The sequence below is a fragment of the Aythya fuligula genome, chromosome 23 (assembly GCF_009819795.1).
Source record: "Aythya fuligula isolate bAytFul2 chromosome 23, bAytFul2.pri, whole genome shotgun sequence".
Classification (NCBI taxonomy): domain Eukaryota; kingdom Metazoa; phylum Chordata; class Aves; order Anseriformes; family Anatidae; genus Aythya; species Aythya fuligula.
In genome coordinates, this window is record NC_045581.1 from 7,029,128 (window position 1) to 7,048,253 (window position 19,126).

The following is a 19,126-nucleotide window of genomic DNA, read 5'->3' on the forward strand; positions in this document are numbered from 1 at the left end:
AACTATGGAGAGGTGATGGGACGGGATGAGCCCTTTGTGGCGACGGGCCGTGCAGCCAGCCCGCGCCCCGCTCTCATTCCACTGAACCTTTCCTTTCCCAGAAGCAGCGTCAACAAGACATCTAATTTATTAGCTGTGCAGGGTCACTTATTGGCATCAAATTAATATGAGTTAACTTCACTTCACAAGGAGCCTGTGGAGAAGGAAAGCAGCCAAGGAATGAAGCAGCCAAGTTCCATGGCTCTGTGACTCAGCGGGTTGCAATTAGGCCACGCAGGGGAGCGGGAGGGGTGGCCGCTGTCTCTTGCCACTGCAGTCTTGCTGGGGATGACAGCTGAGCTGCTTCAGGTTCCTCTGTCGGTGCTTAATTCTGCCTGTTGTGCTCTGGGCACAGGCCGGGGGGCAATTTTCGAACAGCTGCTCCCATTCCATCCTCCTGTGTGCCCTCCTGCGAGACAGCAACATGCAGAGGGGCCGAGGTGGACTTTTGTCAGGGGCAGGTAGGTTGTGTGTGGTCCCTGTCACTTTATGGGGCTTGGGTAAACAACAATCGCTTTGTTATGTGCTGAATAGGAAATTTAGTCCCAAATTAGCACTAATGTAAGGTCATTTAACCCTTATGGGAGGTCTTTGAAAAATCATAATAGAGCCACGGAGGAGTTAGGACAAACCAGCCACAGAGCCCAGCGAGGTTTTGTGCAAGATTGACAAAGTGCACTATTATTATGCTGAGACAGGGTCAAAAATGTAAATAGTCCGAGACCAGCAGAGAGAAGCTTTCCTCCTGCTGGGATGATTATTTCTGGAACAGGTGCTGCTCCCAAATCCCCATGCAATGGCTACAAGCTCCCCATGTTACTCCTGCAGGGTTTCAAGCCAGGAGAATTAGAAGTGAATTGGAGCCAGGGTGAGTGTCAGCACCTCTCAATCCAGCGTATTCATTGACATAATGGCTGCTGGGTCAGGGCAGCTCTTCCTGCAATTTCTTTGTCCAGCCCTTGAAATGAGAGCTAGCCTTTAATTGCCACTGAAAATAACTGTGTGTGGCTTGTCTGGGACATGTAGCAGCCTGCGAGTGAATGGAAGCTCTTAGAGGTGTGCTGGTGTCCTCCTTTCTCGGGCAGCGTTGGGCGAGGGCCGGGTGAACGCTTGCAGCCGGCCTCGCTCCGTCAGCAGGAGCGGTATTTGCCGCTGGTCCCGGCTGGTGAAGCGGAGTCCAGAGGTGGGGGGCACTTTGCTTTGCTTTCAGGCAAAGTCTCTGTCTCTGCCTTCACGGGGACTTTTGCACTGTGCCATGTTGTGAGGGAAAGGCGTGTCGGTGCACAGCGGTGGGAGACTTCTCCAGATTCACAATAGCACTGGGTGGGTGAGGCTGGCGCTGCGGTGTGTGCGGGGAGATCGGAGGCCGCAGTCAGACCGGGGGCAGTCCAGACCCCTGAAGCTGTGTGTTGGCAATGAGTAGAGCTGAAGGTTTTAACCAACCAGCTCGATTTTGGCAGTATTAAGCGCATCTGAAGTTTCCATATGGCGTATGCCCACCTTAAGTGCAAAACTCATGAGAGAAACCTCGATCACCTTTTTCTGGTGAAAACCTGGCTGTGTTTCCCGGAATGCCAGTGAGTTCTGGCTCTCTAATCCCAGCCTCCCCAGGATGATTCCCCAGGTGCTTGTTGAGAAACACCTTTTGCCAAGGAGTCGGCAGGACCGGAAGCTCCAGATCCCTTCTCATCTGGAAAGGCAATCAGACGAAATGCCAAGCCCAGGGGGCAAAATTTCGGTCCTGGTGCCAGTCTTGCTTATTACATATCTGGGTTCTGCAGCCTGGTAGACTTTCAACATATAATTTATTTGCTTCTCAACATCCCTGCAGTTATTAAAAGCATCGTACTCAGAACTGCCACCCAAGGTTTCTCTAATTAGTACATCTGCCTTTCGGGGCAATTTTGGATTGTTCGTTTTATGGCTTGACCTCAGGCAGCAAATGGCCAGAATTTGATTTGGGTTCATGCTACCCAGGGGAGCTGCCCGGGGTCTGTAGGACACGGAAGTTCACAGGGAGAGAGGATCTGATGCTGCAGGGATGGGCTCTGTACCAACATCAGCCAAATGTCATGCTCGGGCCAAGGGGGAGCAGTCTCCAGAGGCCCTTGCCTGCACACTGCCACCCAATGCCAGTCCCCCTTGAGAGGCTCTGCAACGGGCAGATTTGCCTTGTGTGGAGGAAAAGAGCAATCCAAAGTCCAAAGCCATAGAAAACCTCCCTTGGGAAGGCTCACGGCGGCCCTGTGCTACCCCGTTTGGCCCTCACCTGCACCCAGCCTTCAGCTTTATCTCTCAACTGAGCTCAGAATATGGCTTCTCCCAGGACTGGCCCACATTGAGTCTTTCTAGTTTGTCCTAAAATGATTTTGTTCTATGCTGAAAATCAGAGCGGCAAGTGCTGACCTCATCAGCGGCAATTAATCCTAAAGCTACAGTAGGACCTCACAGGGAAACATCTTGCTGTCATGCTATAAATCCTTCAGGTCCAGATAAAATAGTAACTTCCTTTCTGTGCCTTTCTAGGACTTGGCTGTGCTTGGGTTTGGGCCACAAGTTCCAGTTCCGGCTCCAGCAGAGACATGGCTTATGCTGGCGCAGTAGTTTGTTTGATCTTGTTTCAAACTGGGGTAAAAATGCATTGCTATAAGTCACATCTCCACTAGTGGTTTGCGTGGGTGACTAGACACTCAGGGTAGGCAAATTTTTCTAAGACTTGCATCAAATTACTTGCTGTACGGTCATGGCTCCAAATCCCATGAGAGCCCAGGGTGGCATCTGTCCAAGCACAGGACTGCCCAGACAGGCCTCCCGCTGGAACAGGCACAGAGGTTGTGCGAGGCAAAGCTCAGGCACACCGATGTGCAGCCAGCAGTGCTTTGGTCTCCACTTCTATGCAGCTGCCTCAGGTATGAGCTATGGCAACAGGTCCTCCCTGAATATCAGTGATGAGGGCTGATGCTGCTCAAACCAGCATCAGAGGTTTGCAGGTAAATCGTATTCGCCGTTCCCAGGAAGCCTACCTGGCCATCAGTGCCTGGTATCTGGGTGCTCTGTAGTATTTATGGGAAAATACGGCAGCATCAGCTTAGAAGAGAGGCTGATCCTCAGATCCTGAAGTAAAACAAGATTGAGTGATTTAGAAAAGCTAAAGCAGCAGTTTGTTTTGTAATAGGTATGTGCTTCTTGCAGCAGGCATCTTCTATGGGGAAGGAAAATCCCCAAGCCCCTGAGGGCCAGCAGCCCCTGTGTGCTAACTGCCACCCAAGGTAATCTTGGTGCATCTCTTTAAATGTTGCAAAACTACCTGATATTTTTCCACTCCATGGGACAACTGGTACCTTGCAATGAACTTTCTGTTAATCCCCCCCAGCCTCCTGCCCTGGGAAGGGAGTCCCACCCCTACAGAGGCAGACTGAAAGCAAACTCATCTGCTGGGTTTGCTGTGTAGGAAGGCTTGTGGATTACCAAATGCTGGACAATTTAGAAAGGATCTAATAAATTCATATGAGGTTTGGTTAGATTTGTTGTCTGAGAGGGAGATGCACTGGTATGATATAAGTTTAGGTTTCATTTAAGATGGAAAGGTTTTTCACCTTAGATGTTGGATTATGGCCTAGCCAGGAAAAGAACAATTTGAGCAGGTGCAGCATGTCAGAATTAAGTGGGCCTTTACTTGATATCAAATATAATAGACAGGTACCAGCTAGAAGCAGAGAGCTCGCCCAGTACCAGAGGGTGGAGTAGATGGGTGTCTGTTTTTTTCTCTCCTAGTCTTCAGAGCCATAAGGAGTCTATCTCCACCATGCTGGCTGAGTTTCAGGGTTTCTCCAAGATGCCATGCGCCTTCTCACATGCTGTAGCTCTGATGGGGAAAGACAAGAAGGAGCCCAGGAGCCCTGCAGCCTTTGCTCCTTTGACAGAGGCATCAGCAGGACAAGGACTGCAGCACATCGGTGCTGGCAGGTGAGGACACCTGGCTGGGATTCCCTCCGTCCCTGCCAGGTCACAGATTCATCCAGAGCTGGATGCGGCTGTCGTGTGGATGGAGAGGGGCTGGGCACTGAGGAGACTGGGCCCAAGGGCCCTCATGAAGCTTTCCCCACAGCGTTTCTCTCTGTGGGCACCAAAGTGGTGTGCGGCACCAAAGAGGAGCCAGAGAGCCCCTGACTGACTCGTGCTGTCAAACGAAGATGGCATCCTGCAGCAGCTCCTCTGAACTGTGCTTGCACTATAAGATAGTCTGAAAACTCACATTTTTCCTTTTGCCAGCCCAGAACTATAATTTTTACGGGAGGCTTCAGCACTACCAGCTTTGCTTGGGCTTTGCTGTAGCACCGACAGGCAGTCATGGGCTCTGGTGTTTTGCAAGGGGGGCTCTTTCCCCTTTGATGGCAGTGTGTTAGCATGACAAAACTGGAGCCCTTGGGGAGGGAGCAGGGCCAACGCTGGGCTTGTTTGCTAGAGATTTTCAAAGGGGAATCCCTCCCTGCCTGTAAATATCTGAGAACAGAGCTCCAGGTACCAGGTGCTTCTCCCACATGAAGCTGCTCAGAACTGTGCTGTGCACAGCACCAGCCAGCGAGACGATAGCTCAGTGACTCACGCAGGCCCTTTGGCAGGGGTTTCCAGTTTTCTCAGTGGAAATGAGATTCAGTTCCCACAGTTGATGTACCAAGCCCCTGCCCAGCCTCACTACTTTTCCCCTCCCTCCACGTTTGCCTTTTTATTTGAATGCTTCGGGAGCGGAAGGTGGCTCCGAACCAGGCCTGGGATCTAAGCACGGGAATCTCAACTCCAGGGACAATTTTAGAGTCAAATCAAGATTGCAGAGCCAACTTCTTCTTCCTTTTCTCTGTAAATAATCAGGTTCAACAGCTGCTTTCTCAGTGTATTGTGGGAAAGTCAGCTCCTGCCAAAATGCTGAGATGGAGAAAGGCAGGATGACCACTGCTGTGTGCCAGTTGTGGCCATCCCTAAACATCCCCTGTACCAGGGTGCCATGACTGGTTGAGTAAGGATGGGTACAGAACAGAAGAGAAAAACAATTAAAATTTGCAATGTGCTTGGATGATTCTAATATGACCAGCCTGAGCACTAATCTGTCATGAACTGTGGTCCTGCCTGGACTAAAATCCTGACTCTTTTGCCCTCACAGCCACTCAGCAATGCATTTGCCAAGCACTCAGAGCCTTCCGTAAGTGAGAAAAAGTGAAGCTAAGAGAAGCTGGCTGAGGCTGTGGGTCATGTTTGTTTATTTAATCTGAAGGTGGCTGCCCTGAAGACTCTTTGTTGGGTCAGTTGTTTGCAACCCAAACTTGTCACTGCGTAAAAACTGGTAGAACTAGATAAAGGGAACAGGAATTGTCCTATAGCCCCGTGGGCTACAACAGGTAATAACAACCCGGCCTGGCTCTGTTAAAGACATGTGAGCATTGGGTCATATTGTTCAGTGGTATGGGAACCCAGCAGGGCCAGCCAGCTTCCCGGACACCCTGCAGATACTGGTGTTCACCTAACTGGAAAAGAGCTGCTGGGAAGGGTCAGCGAGGGGTTCATCTCTCTTGCTCACTTCAGAAAATTGAATTCTTTCTGTACTTTTCCTCATTATTGCTATGACAATAGCACTACAAAGTGCCTTTTCATGGCCACTGTTGTGCTATGTGTTGTACAAACAGCAAAAGGGCTGTCCTGCCAGACCCAGGCTTGCAGCCCAAGGAAGTTCTGGTTCAGTTTTTTGTTCTGGCTTCTTTAGAAAAAGGATCTAGGAGGCAGGAGCCTCACTGGGTAGCACTGTCTGGTCTGGATATCAAAGGTTTATAAAAACATTTATGGCGCAAGCTATGTTTTCCTTGGAAAAGCACCTGAAGAAGCCACATCTCCCTTTGGAGAACAGCTCACTTTAACCTGCTTCAGGCTGCTTCCACTTACTGCATATTAATTGTTGAAGTATTTTAATAACACTTGGTCAAGCACAGCTGAAATTCCTGGCACATTGCGGGACAACTGGAAAGGATATTTGACAGCTGTCGGTGGGAAAAGCCATGTATCCCAAGGAATAAGAGCCCTTGCTTTGAGGTTACATGCATGTTACGTGGAAAAGAAGCCAGACTGGGAACAGGGAGTGCGAAATGACTTATCCAAGGTCACACTGCAAATTGGTGGCGGAGGGTGGAATAGGACCATCAGGGTGGCATGTCACAGGGCTGCACTACGCCTCGGGCCGCTCCTGCAGATGCAGACCCAGCCGGCTCCTGGCGCAGCAGCGGCATCTGAGGGCAAGCACTGGAGACCTGGTGAGTGATGCTGTCCTCGGTCATCGAGCTGCTGATCTATTGCTGATGAAATGCAGCTAATCACAGCTTGCCCATGGATGTTTAAAGAGGATTTAACAATCCAAACACAATGCAACCCTGTTGCCTTAGAGAGGGTGTAGCTGTGAGCAGAATTTGGCCCTCTCTTTTAAACTTTGCAGTTTGTCTTGACTGCTTCATGCTTTATTTTTAGAGCATCATAAAGAGCTTTTGTTCCAAGGTATATTTAACAGGGGAGTGGAAGGGAAGTGGGAGGGTTTTGTGCATAGAGAATGTATCTCTTGGTCTCCTTCTTCTAACCCACCCCCTCACCAGATACTCTTGGAGGGTGGGGTATAAAAAAAAAATTAAAAAAAAAAAAAAATTAAAAATACTGAAATCATAGTCAAAGGGATTGTCTAGGCATCCAGGCCTGGAGGCCTGTCAGGTGCCATGAAGCACACATTATCAGAAGAACACCATGGTGCCCAAGAGGATGGCAGGGGCCAGGCAGGAGCTGGCAGGCGCCTGTCCCTAACTCTCCCTGGGCACTGACCCCTTGCCCGGTGCCGTCCTCCACAGCCGGCAGTGGGGTAACCCTGGCTGGGGGGCGTCTGGGGGGGTCCCTCTGTGGGAATGGTGGTGGTAACGTTTCACCTGGCCTCAGAAAAGTACCCGAGAGCAAAGCCCAGCTGGCATTGCCGCACAGATAGATGTGTGGTGCTGACACAAAGGGGACGTTTTTGGTGTGAGACATTTTAACGAGGCGCCGTAACTCCTGGAGGCTGGGAGAGTGCCTTGGTGCTTTGGGTAGGTGCATAGCTAATTGCATAAGAAATAAGACTGCATGCGAGAATGAGCACGCATGTGCCTAGCTAGCAAAGTTTCCCTGTCTGCCATTGCAGTAAGCTCGTTGCAGGAAAAAGATGACGTTCTGGATCAGTGGCAGCAAAGGAAAGGAGAAACTTAACGCTTAAAAACAGAGGCAGGAAAACTGAGAGAGACAGTTGCAGCTGCCCTTTTGGAGCCCCACTGAATTTTTTCAAAGGAGAATCTGTGCTTCTGTCCCTTCTGCCAGTCCATCCCAGCTTCCCAAGGAACCCTGTGGCTTCTCCAGCAGACTCCAGCGACAGTGATGCCAGACAGGGCACACAGCCTCACTGCTGACTGGCAGGCAGTTCCCAGAGCCCACTAAGCCCAGACTGCTCCTGCTTGCCCCTGCTTCCATCTGAGCCATGGCAAGAGAGCTGCAAGTGCAGCAGGGTGGGCTTACAGCCTGTGAGGCAGGAGCAGGGCTCCCTGGCTCTTTCATCAGCTGGTTACAGGGCTTAGCTTCGGGATCCTGCAGGCGTCTGGTGATTTCATTGTCCTCCTGTCCCCTGTCGCAGAGCAGCCGACAGTATCATCCGTGCTGTTATGCAAAAAGCAGAGTCTGAACGCCTGAACATTTCCTTCCGGACATGGATTTGACCTAGTCATGGTCGTGCTGAGGCCCACAGGGCACCTTTCACTAAGGCAAAGCGTGTCAGCTTTGTCAGATACATTTCTCCCTTTCTTCTTTGACACAGGTTTTTTCTCAGGGAGGTCAGAATCCCGTGCCCTGCCATCCCCCTGCCTGGTCTGGCTCAGCTCAGTTTTCCCCTCCTTCACTTTTGTTGCTGGAATCTGGTAAATCTCTCTAAAAGGCTTGAAGAAACTTGGAGGTCCCCTAAGGGGATGTTGCACCTCTTTGCACTACCCAGAGCCAGTGGAATACTCCCTGGCTAGATCCAAGTAAAGGACAAATACCCAGGTCTACAGCCCCAATTTTCATGAACTTGCCAAGGTTTTTGATTCTGGCTTAGATTGGCTTTGATTCAGCCCTCATTCACCTGGCCTTTGGGTATCGCACTACCCCCTGTTGAAGGCTTTGGCAACCAGTGCTCTCCACACCTTTGGCTTTTGTTCCCTGAACATGGGCCCTGGCTGCTCGGGTGGCGCGGTGGGGCCAGGGCCCACAGCCGACCCCAGCAGCACCAGGGTCCGTCTGGCTGCACTTGGAGCTGGTGTAAGGCCAGGAGCCGTATAGGTGTGCTCGAAGGGTGTTGTACCCAAATTATTATGCTCTCTCCATGTCTGCCTGTGCAGACATGCCTTACGCCTGCCTGAGTGGGCTGGGAAGGCCATTTGCCACCAAACCGGGGGAGCTGAAGACTTACAAGTGTTCTCCTCTCCTGTATTCATCTGCTGGTGCTGGGCACCAAGTGGGACAGATTCAGTGAGACAGAGTGATGGGGGATGAGAATGAGTGGTGGAAGCCTTTCTTTTTCCTTTTGTTTTAAGGCTTGTATCAACTTGTCTCGTTAAATCCTCTCCTGCCTTCCAAATCGAGTCAACGTGAGTCACCCGCTGGGCCCATCCTTTGCCTCCTCATTGCAACACGGATGACAGAAACCGTCCAACAGGAGCGCTTGAATCCATGATGAGTTTTGTTCTATTGCATAAATCTTTTCACCCCTTGCAGGTGAGTTGCTCCAGAGTTATTGCCTGAGTGGTATTCCTGCAGACAGTTCCCAAATGGCGTGTGTCCGGGCTCCTCGCTGCAACATTACCGTCCGAGCTGTGAAGGCAGGACAGCGTGTGAGGGTGGTACGGAGAAGGGTTCTCCCACAGACCTGCTCTGTACGTATCCACTGTAATGGAAAAGATCCCCTGAGTCAGTGGCTTCGCTGCATGTCTTGGCATCTAACAGTCTGTATTTTTAAAATTAATTTTTAAGGAAAAAAAAAAACACAAACCTCCACAAACTTCCTGGAGTGAGCTGCTAAGAGAAGGTGAGAAAAGCAAAAAGAAGCTTAGTCTGTAGGTACAATTACCATTTAGGAATGAGAGGAAACAAAGAGGCTTTTCTTCTTCCTTAATTTATTCCTGTATATATATGTATGCATTTTTGTCTGTATATTTATATATAAAGAAACAGCAAAGGACAAATCAGCCCCCAGATTCCGAAAAATGACAGCTCTTTGGCATTGCAGCACATGGAACACGTCCACCAAACTGAAACTAATTATCACAGAGATGAATAACCGAATCCACTCCTTTCTTTATCGCATCTTCTTTCCCCTGGGGGCTTCTCCCTCGTCCCCGCCCTCCTCCAGCCTCGCAGGCCGGCACGCAGAGGGTTACGGGCTGCACCTGTCTAGGTGTACCTGTCCCACGGCACCTGTGCCCGCAGCCAATCCGCGCCGCGCCGCCAGCCTACCTGTCAGCAAAATACCTGCACGCGAAACCTCGACATAAATCAAACACTGCGCTTCGCAGGCAATGTCTGTGCTTAGCAGGTACTAGCAGGGAGAAGTCGTCAGAATTTACCGTCCGCAAAGATTTGGAAACGTGGGGAAATATGTCTAACGAACTCGAGTAAGTAGAGGTTGTTTTATTTACCTGGTCCCCCTGTGTGTAGGCTGAGGGCTTTTTCTCAGGCTTGGTTAAGGACTTTAGGTCTGAATGAACTGGACTCCTCGGGTTAATCTGTCCAGCTGTTAGCAAATGGAAGTGAAAAAATGGACGGGAACTTTTTTCAGGCTTTCTGTCCCTCGCTAACCTGTTGCTGCTCTTAAGAGAAATTGCTTCATTTCTTGAGAGAAATTGTTGTTATTTAAGAGAGTTTTTTAAATCATGATTTTTTTTTTTAATTTTATTTTTTTTCCTCCAGACTAAAACTTAACACTTTAGGTTTTTGTCTAGAGGCAACTCTGTTCTGCCTCAGTCCAACAAAATCTAACGTATGCTACAGTGATCCTATGTTGTGTTTTTTTTTTTTTTGTTTTTTTTTTTTGTAGAGAATACCTTCCAAAGTATTTACTAGTTTTGGATGAGTTTCTAGCATTTTTTGTTTTGTTTTGTTGTTTTTTTTTTGGGGGGGAAGTAAGGGCATAAGAGAGGGGAGCACATTAAAGTGAATGGATTCACATTATTCTATCAAGTAATAGAATTGTTACAAACAGTAACTGATTGTATTCATTTATTTTGATTTTTTATTATTTTTATATATTTTTTTTTGAAATCAAGGAAAAGCATTTAACATTTTGCTGATTCTGTATAACTCTTCCCTCTTATCTTGGGACCTCCAAAATATTTTGGACTTTGGATACGGATGGTTATGCATTTGCCTAGCATGCCTTGCACCTCTGGAATATGAGCAAAGGAATGTCATAATAGCATGACATGATGTGCTAAAGGCTGGTGGTATATTGAACTGTGATATAGAAAATTAGTGAATGCTACTGTCAATCTAGTCTTAGAAAGCTATCTAGTTATGTAGCCCCATATGAAATAAATCAAGAAATGTATTAATAATAAAATTTATTAAAAATATACACACAGATATGTGTATATCTGGGTACAGATACAGTGCTTCAAAAGGTTTATTTTGAAAGAAAAAGCACGTACCTGTATATGTTTACAAGCCTGACGGAGGTATTGTGACAGCTAATCTCTTAATAACTGAGAGCCCTGAAAAGGTGCAGCACTGATTATTATTTTATGTAAATACTGGGATCCGTATGCTTGGATCGATTAAGAATCAGTGACTTAAATTTTCACCTTTGAACTCTTTGAGTAATTTATAGTTGGTGTTTTTTAAACTTAGAGTCAGGCCATGTGGTTTACTCTCAAAATGCTAAAGAGCGTTTCTGTGTGTACACAGAGCATTGCAGAATTAGATTGATGTATTACTAATTACGGACTGGGGCATTATGTTACCTGATGAATTACATGGTTGCTTGACTCTTCTCTTTCTAACGGACTGTTAACCCCTGTGCCTTTCACATGAGAAAGGGGGAACTGATGGGAGTAGCATCCCTTTTGTGATTCAGATCTCAGCGCCAGAGACTGATAAAGATGCAGAGGTTGCTATCTGCTTGCAGTCCGTAGCACAGATCTGCATGGAGCTTTGGTTACCTCGGTAGGTAAAAGGCTCTGCAATGTTAGTCGAGATTGAGCCCGCAGACACATTCACAGATCTCTGAAAACCCCGCTTTAGTTCACTAGTCCACAGCTGGGGAAAATTTGTCTGGGAAGTGCAAACAAGTGGGCCTTGCAGACAGGTGGGCCCTGCAGGCAGCGTGTGCTGGTGCTGCACTGTGGGGCAGGTACCTGCGAGCTCTCCCAGAAAGAAATCGTGAGCACAAAGGTCCTGAAGGGCCTCACTGCAAAGCTCCGCTGACCAGGGAGCAGGATGCCAAAGGCCCAGCCACCAGGTTTGGGCAGTTTTGGGTGCTGTGCCTTGGTGGGCAGGAAGCACTTGGGGGGAAGACGAGCGCTGTGAAGAGCTGCTGGGCCATGGGACTGGCGCAGTCGTTGTTCACCTCTGTACAACACCTGGGCCAAAGTCATACAGGGGCAGCTTTGTGGACACCAGTGGAAGGAAAGGGCTCTGGGGACAGTTTCTGAGGATCTGGTAAGGGCAGCGGTGCCTGTCTGTCCGTCTGGCAGAGATGAGGCTCTTTTACGCAGCCCCCACAACAAGCTGAGCTGTGCATGTGCCCAGATGTAGCCGACTGTCAGGAACCTGTGGTATCCCTGAGGACTGGTGCTGTCACCCAAAATGACAGGGAGAACCATCTCTCATCTTTCCCTTTGCAACTTTAATTTCTCAGAAAGGACTGGGAAGAGACTAGCATGGCATGAGAGAATGAGATGTTTTGCCTATTATAAAATATTCTAACTGATAATTTCCATAGTCTTCTATATTGAACTTATGTCTAATGCTGCAATGCGTGGGCTTGAAGGAGTTAACCAGGAGTTACTCCCAGTTGTGGTTTTGTGGTCGAAACCATGATCGCCAGAAGCAAATTTTTGTCATGCATAAGGTGTGTTATTAAAACTTGAGTTATGCTCCTGGTGAATGAAAAGTTAAAGCCCTTTTATAAAATCCTGGCAGTAAAGCACACAAGGGATAACCGTGCTGAAGCAATGTACACTTTCAAGGGAGATGTGTTTTTTTCTTTATTTATTTTTTAATTATATAAAGAGAAAGAGAGATTTGTAAATTAAAGAAACAACAACCAAATAGCTGCTATGCAATTCAAAACAAAGAAGTAAAAGCTCTCTGAATAAACTCTAGACTCAAAGCAGAGATAAATCAACATTTACATAGTATCTCTGCTTTGATGCTTTGGGTCACATTTTCAATTGATTGGTACACCAGCATACTTCCAATGAAATTTGTTGAACAAAGACAGTTACAGTGATGGGGATCTGCTCCCACTTGTCCAGTCTGGCGTTCGAGTTGTTGATCAGCACAAAGTGTTTATCCGGAAATGCACTTACACGGACCTGCACCTGCGAGCGCTTCGCTTCAGCTGACTGGCAGAGACCGCTCCCGATCTGTGCCTCGGGTCCTCCCGTAGTGTGTTCAAGGATGGCGAAGGCAACAGCCGAAAAGTCCATTAACCAGGAACTGAGTTAACATCTGATTATGTTCTGGCTGAAACTCTGTTGCTAATACCCAAGTTTCAAAGGCTCAGAAGATAAGACAATGTGATGGCTTGTTTGTTGTTATTCCTCTAGGTGTTACGTTTTTCTGGCTGGTGGCTGTGGTTATGGGTGAGAGTAGCAAGGTGTTAGACCCTGTGAAACATATGATCCAAAGTGGTCCTTGTTCATAACCAGAAGTATTCAGAGGAAAGGGGCAGGGGTCATTTACCAAGATACTTGGCTCCCAGGTGCCAGCCACCTAGTGTATTAAATTTTTGTTTCTTCTCTTTATTCTGTCTCTGCCAAGCATCCAAGCTGTGATGCTTACTCTCAAGAAATGCATTATTTAATGGGATTATACCTAGAATGAAATGAATCATCCTTGTTTGGCAAAAGTATTGTTCAAAACACATCATGAACTTTTTTGATTAAATAGCAAAGTGAGAGGCTTGCCTGGCCTTGGGGACATATGTTCAGAGGGTACTCTTGCGGCCAAGCACATTACAGGAGATCTTGCCAGCTGAGTGAGAACTGGCCAGCCTGAAAAGTCCCTCCAGGATAGGAAGAAAGGGAAAAGCAAATGGGGAGAGCCGACCTGGGCTGCCTCTCCCCAGGTTTGCAGAGAGATTAGAGTGCAGCTGAAGAAGGTTCGTCTGCTGCCAGACATCAGGCAAGGAGGTGGGCAGGGGAGCGGGGTGCATCAGGTGAGGCTTGTGGCAGCTCTCCTGCCCTGACACACGCTTCCTGTATCCTCTTGGGCAACTCACTGGAGAACTCATCTCACCCACCTTCAGCCAGCTGCAGTCCAGGTGCCAAGTTTGTTAGCTGACTGAGTTTGCAGTCAGCAGGAAGAGCCCAGCACAGCCCAGCCTAAAATGGGTGGACTGAACTGTCCTGTTGGCTCTCAGAACATGAAGGAGGCCTGAGACTCAACATGTAACTCTGAAAAAGCAAATTTTTGGTAAGCTTAATATTAGTCTCTGCTCTTACTGCATTCTGAAGTGAGTGCTGAGCATCAGACAGGAAAATGTAACTCCAGGAGACAGCCCCATTATTAAGTGTGTAACTGCAGGATCCTCTGTCAGGATGTGACGAGGGAAGTACAGAAGCTTGAGTAAAACTGGGCTCTGTTCTCTGTCTGGGATCCTAGGCCCTGCTACAGTGCAAACAACATGTAATTGCTACATTAAAACCTGATTACCTGAAGAGCAGGAGAAAACAAACAAACTTTGTCTCAAAAGATTGCATATTACTTTATTGCTACCATTGTTTTTTTTCATCCAAGTCTTGTAAAGCTGTGATTTGTATTTATTTATTATTTCTTAAAAGTCACATCTCTTGGAGTGAGGTGAACAGATGAGAATTAAGAAGTAAAATAGCCAGTAGCTAGGTTGTTGGATGTGGAAGCTCTGGAAGGAAATCTGTAAGCACTGAAAACAAAAGCAGTAACTGGAAGCACCCAATTCTCCAAGTTATGAAGCCCTCCTTGTCATTTGTAAGCCTTCTCACGGTGTTGGAAGGACTGGGAGCTTCAATACAGTGTGTGCGTGTGTGTTAGGTGTTGGTGGAGGGGAAGGTTTGTGTTCATGAATACATGTACACACAAGGTGTCTCCTTATCTGTCTACAGGGAAAATAAGAGAGTAGAAGTTTAGAGCAGGGTTTCAGACATGCCAGGTGACAGCAGACGTTCACTCAGAGGCCCTTGTTCAGGGCCTGTTTGTTGTGTTCTCCCTTTGAAGGCAGATCACCCTGAAACTCGGGCGCCTCAAAACTGAAGCATCAGACATCACAAAGCAGCTCCTGAAAAAAAAAGTAGTTGCAATTCCTGAACTGCAAACTGATTCTGTGCTGTAATTTGTTATGTTAGGCAGGAAAGGCACTAAAACACGAATCATTTGTGAAATATGATTGTGTGGGTGGATAGCTCAAGGATGATGTTATCAGGTAAAACAATACCAGCTGGTGTTCCCCCAGCATCATTCAACACCGAATCGTCGGTGGAACCCTTCAGGCTAGCAAGGCAGGAACCAGTCCAGTGCTTGTGAGGTTTATAGCAGAGATTCGGATCTAGTTCTGTTCCTTCACCTTCACTGAGCATCCTTGGACAAGTCGTTGTAATGTCAGTTCCCGTTCCTCTGTTTCTCCTCCTGTGATAGTAAATAGCTCCAAAAGCATGGAGTTAGGCTGGTGAAAAATGGAAGAACTTTGAGGTTGGATCTAGGGTTTATGGTTTGTTCCTGGCAAGTCACTCGGGCATACCGTCTCCTGGAAGGTTTGTCTGTGGGCTCAGGCTGCAAACCGCTCCAAGTGGCTTCAGCTCCACGGGCGAGCTGGGGAGGGGGCTGCATCCTGGAGCCAGGCAGGGCTCTCGGCCCCCAGTGTCTGCCCACGAGGCACGGCGCCTTCCCCCTGTCCCACTGTCTGTGAGTGAAACAGAGCTGAGGGATGGCTAGGAGACATCTGGCTGTGGTGCCAGGCTCAGTGCTGCACTGCCAGAGGCTGATCATGCAAGTGAAATGCCCCTGAAGAAATCCAGTGGCCCAGGGTGCATTTTCACCCAGTTGCCAGTGAAAATACTTCAGGCCTGTAGGCAGGGGAGGTCAGGGCCCTGAGATTCAAGGTCTCTTAGGTCTTTCACACCTGAGAATCGACACTGTATTGTACTTGGCATCTAGGCGACATTTCTCATCGTTAGTCTGTGTGTTTCTTTGTTTTTCTTTCCTGGCTCTGTCTCTCTCTGGATTTTTGCCCGACTGTGACAGTACACATGCAGATAGTTGTACGGCTGCATTGTCTTTAGATACGCTTTTATTAAACTTGTGAAGATAGAGTAAAAATCAGAATATAGCTCAGAAGTTTGGATTTATAAACTAGGCTGTTCTATGGGATGCTGTTCTTCCTCTGCAAGGGGGCCTGATTTACAGGCTAACATCTCCACCCTGAGAAAGCAGACATAGTAAATGCTGCTGCTTTTGTCCTGCTCTCCCAGGTGTAGCAGGGATCTACTGATGAGAGACTCTTGGGAAGCATCAGGGTTATCTCATTAGGGAGGTGAGTTCAATGCACAAAACCAGGGCTAATAATAGCCCCCGTGTGCATGGCCTGGGATATCTCTGAAGTCCTATGGGCTAGGGTCTCTGTTATGAGGCTTGGAATTCCTGCTGCTGGTTGCCATGGGTTCCCCATTCCTTTGACAACTTGATGTTTCCCTGTAGCCATCAGCATCTGACATGGCCAATATTTAGGTTGCAACCTAATCAGTTATGGGGAGAGAACAAAGACAAGCAACACAAAGCTTAAAGGCCAGCAAAACCACCCACTGAAACCCAATAAAAGGCAAAAGGAATACAAGTGTTTCTTTCCTGCTTGGCTGATCTCCCCACCTGGACCCTTTGGGCATATTCTCCTGTTTCAGCATAACCTTGAGTGTTTATTCATAATCAGGAGGCCACTGTTATGGAAGACTTGACAGATAAATTGGGGAAACACGGATTGGGTGGGATGGAGCATGGAAAGGAGGCTGGTATCACCTTATGGCAAATTCTAAACTGTTTGGAAACAAATAGACTGCTCTCTTCCTAAAATCATGCCCTGCTTTGCACATGACCCTGAGGCCCCAGTGGGGTGAGTCTGTGCACACAAGAAGGGAGGCTGCTGGGCCCATGTGTTTGTGTTTCACCAGCCGATCCGCGCTTTGTCTGCACTGCTGCACCAAGGCAACTGCCTGTCAAAGGAACGTTTGTTTTGCCAAACAGAGCAGACAGTTTGCAGTGGACAAACATGGTATAACTGCATGGAAGAAGCATCACAGGGAGTGATGAAAGTGAAGTTCACATGTGTTTGGATCTGGATTTGAATCCAGATCTTTCCTGTGTCTCTACTTCGCATAGATTGCTAATGCTGAGTTGGAGGTAGGGTGTAGAAACGAACCAACGTGATGGCATGCTATGGCTGCATGAACTGATGTGCATCTGATGTCAAAAAGGTGCCTCTAAACGTGTCATCATATCTGCTGATCTCCTCACATCACCCTCTTTCTTTAGGCACTGGTAAAACCACCACACTAACCCTGTTGGTTCTTTGGAATAAGGTCAGAGCAGTCTGCTCTGGAAAAGTAAGGTGGGATGGGGTCTGTGTTGGGTCTCATCTGCAGAACTGCCCCAGCTGCAGGGTTCTGTCTGAGACAATAGTTGGCTCTACAAAAATTAATTTCAGTGACTGTTAGGTATCATATGAACCCATATGGAAGAAACAAAGTGGAATAAAGAGGATGCCCATAATGTCAACTTGGTCCAGGTCCCCAGCTGGGTGAATCAGTGCAAGCTCCCTGGGACCGATGCAGTTGCCAGAGCGTGGCAGGAGCCACTGTGTTGGCTGGGCTGTTGGCCCCCTGGCTTCCAGGGGCTTTTCCAGTCCCTTCTTTCTGCTGGAGTTTGCTGCTTCTGTAATGGGAGTAACATAAGGCAACATGTGCTCACATTCTAGGTCTCCTCCAGTTTAGTGCATGCATTGGGGCTTTAAGAAAGCACCTTTAATTTAACAGATTTTGGGTAGGGTGGGTTTTCTGTTGTGCCACCTCTGCTACAGAGACAGTTTCTCCTAGAAAAGGCATGAGGTGGGCAGGGATGAGGTATCAATGTCTACAAGCATCATAGCCAGGGCTACCCAGCAAAGCCAGAAATCACATGTGGAAATAAGATGTAGGTTCCTATGGGACCTTTCAAACTTGTATTCTTTGTAAGCTGGACACAGCTGCAAGTGGTTGTGATCTCGAGCTCCCCCACCCATGTTCCTCTGCCTCCAAAGTGTAGACAAGGTGATAAAATCCTAAAACAGCAGCTGCTCATGCTTATGGTGGTTGTGCCACGCCGGACAGACAAAGCGGGGAGGCAGAATGGAGTCGCAGAACAAGGAGTGCCTTGGTTGAGAGCTTGGGTGAGGGAGAAGAAAGCTCCAAATCATTTTTCCTGGTAATATCTGTGCTTTTTTAAGCTCCTGAATGCTTTGTTGCTACATCCTACCATGGTGTGTTTATCTATGTTGATTACAAGTGATAGGAGTGGAGTCTCACCCTGAGAGCAAGCTCTGTTGCTGCCTATTCTTCCTTGAGAAGATCGGATTGAGAATGGGTGAGGATTCCTGTCCAGACAGGACTGAACAGCCCATCGCCAAGTCGACAGCAGTGAAATCTGAGTCACGCCGATTGCTCGCCTTGGAGACAGCAGCGGCACTGAAGGGGAGGGAGGGCTGCGTGAGAAATGCTAAAGACAACGAAACTCACAAAACACCTGGTGAAGTTTCATGCATGAGGTGAAACCGGTGCTAGCGCATCATCACGGCGTGCGAGGGAGAAGAGGAGCGAGCTCAGCATCGCCGTTATTCCGGGGCGCGATGGGAGCTGGCAGAGGACAGACCTGCCACCAGGAAGCTGCTGCTCTCTCTGCCAGCCTGAGCCCAGGTCCCTGCCACCAGTGAGCATTGAAACCAGTGAGAATGGGGTGCCCTTACTGGCTTACTGTGCAGGAGCCAGGCTGCCTTAGCTGGGCTCTCAGGGAGAACGTCAGGGTCACGTCTGCACCCCTCCAGTTTCCAGCCCATGAGCATCTGCCGAGCACCTGGCTCTTCACTCTGTCGGCTCACACTAAACGGGCTGGCAGTGCCTATCCTGGTTGGCAGTAATTGGGAGTTTCAGAGATGCCAAATTCCTTTCAAGATAAATTATTGTTCTCCAAGTGATTCACTTAAAATTCAAGCCCAGGCCTCATTACAAACGTATGGAGAGTAAGGTAATGGAAACATATTATTCCTTATAAAAATGACATTGAAGTGCAATACTCATTACCTGAATTCCTGTGCATTTTCTTTGCCTTCCCATAGAAAATTTAGCAATTGAAAATGTTCTGCTCTTGGCAACTTTGAAGATTTAAAGCCATTTTACTTCTTATTTTTCTAAGCCTCTTCCACTAACAAAAAAAAAAAGATGTTTCCATTTGATGAAAAAGTCATTTCTGACTGCAAAGCTTGTTTGTTTTCTTATGGTGTGTGCAATGAGCTGTGGTGGTGACACCGTGTACACGTGGCTGATGGACGTGACAGGAGCACAGCCCTGATTCAGCCTCTCCTGAGTGGGGTGAACCTGCAGCACGGAGCACCCAGGGGATGTGTGGAAGCACTTCTGTGCTGCCTGCTAGTAGGATTTGCTGGAGGAAAGGGAAAGATGACCAATATTTGGGTAATTATGTACCTGACAGTTTATTAACATAAGATGGAGAGACCCAGAGAAAGTACCAGTAGAGAGAAGAGGCAGGACGTTTTTTTTGTATGTTGTTTCTC